The sequence below is a fragment of the Anabrus simplex genome, chromosome 1 (genome assembly GCF_040414725.1).
Source record: "Anabrus simplex isolate iqAnaSimp1 chromosome 1, ASM4041472v1, whole genome shotgun sequence".
Taxonomy (NCBI): Eukaryota; Metazoa; Arthropoda; class Insecta; order Orthoptera; family Tettigoniidae; genus Anabrus; species Anabrus simplex.
Window position 1 is genome coordinate 669,212,983 of NC_090265.1, and position 1,605 is coordinate 669,214,587.

A 1,605-nucleotide genomic window follows, 5' to 3' on the forward strand; every position below is an offset into this window, starting at 1 on the left:
TTTACTGTAAGGTTTCTTTTATATCCTTTAAATCTCTCTCCCTTACCAACCACACCTAGTCTTCATACCTATTTATTTCTGTCCCCTTTGTGTATTCTTTGCTCATTATGTTCATTCTCTTTGTTCCTGGAATATTTACTAATTTGTCTTCTTTTTTTTTTTAGCCCACTGTGATGCTAAATGTAGGCGTATAACGTCATATTTTATCCCTGTGTTTGTAGTTCTTGTTTTTGTCTTCCTAAATTTGCATTGGCTACTAAATTAAACTTCATTGTGACTTAGCTGTATACCCTTGTACTTAAAAATAATGTATTGTTTAGACTTTACCAGTGAAATTTATAGGTCACACATGTATTTTTACCATTGTTCTTCTCCTGGCCATGCTTCAGCCACTCAGTGAACAAAGGTGATCATTTTCATGTTAACCGGCACTTGAATTGCTCCTTCAGATTTCCTTGAGGACATGACATCTTGTTTGATGATGTTTATGAGGTAAAATCCTTCAGAATGTCACATCACTTGAGCAAAGTGTTCAAGCTTTTTCAAGACTTTTCTTTCATCAGATTTCACTGATGAAAAAGAAAGATCGATACACCCTTCAGTATTCAGTTTGCAAGCTTTGACGAGCAAAGTAGGTGCCTGTATGATCCCTTGGTGTGACATGTCCCTTTATGCTTTTTATTTTCTGTAAAGTCTTATGTTTATCCTTAGTGCTTGTGCCATGTGCAGTTCAGTCCCTCTGTCCACTACGTTTCTTCTCCTCATCCATGTACAGTATGTGGCAAAAGTAATAGTACATACTGAAATTACAGACATGCTCTGAACATCAAACAATATTGAACGTTGTCAGAAATCTGCCACTGCAACAATAATGGATGCAGCAAGATGGAGCTACAGTCCACATTGCAAGGGGTCACTTAACCTTCTGAAACATTTGGAGATAACTCAATTTCCTATACCCTTTCTACTCCTTGGATATCATATTCCCAGGTACCTACATATGGGGCATGCTAAAAGAATCCGTTTTCCAGTCAGCTAACCCACCTAAGGATGTTCGTGAATTATGAGAGAAGTTACAGTTATTATTTGTGCCCTTGCAGCAGCCTGTGTTCATCGACATGTTCGACAATCTACAGTATCGTTATGAACAATGCGTGAGACATGACGGTGCACATTTTGAGCTCATAATGTACCAACACAGTTACTTCCATCCCTTTAGTGTATTCTTTGTTCCTGGAATCTTTATCTATCTTTTTGTAGCCCACCATCATGAGAAAAGCAGGCAAACAACATTATCTTTTATCCTTATGTATGTGTTCTAGGTGAAAGTTCCCCAGGGGGATCACTGTAAGTACCTCGTTATTAGGGTGATCACATAAGCAGGATTGTAAATAAAGGCTACAGATCTCTTCACATGGTTATGAGGGTATTTAGGAGTTGTAGTGAGGATGTAAAGACAGGTCTGTGGTAAGACCCCAATTAGAGGATGTTCCAGTGTATGGGATTCTCACCAGGATTAACTTACTTGATTTGAGAACTGGTAAAAATCCAAAGAAAAGCAGCTTGATTTGTTCTGGGTGATTTCTGACAAAAGAGTAGCATGTT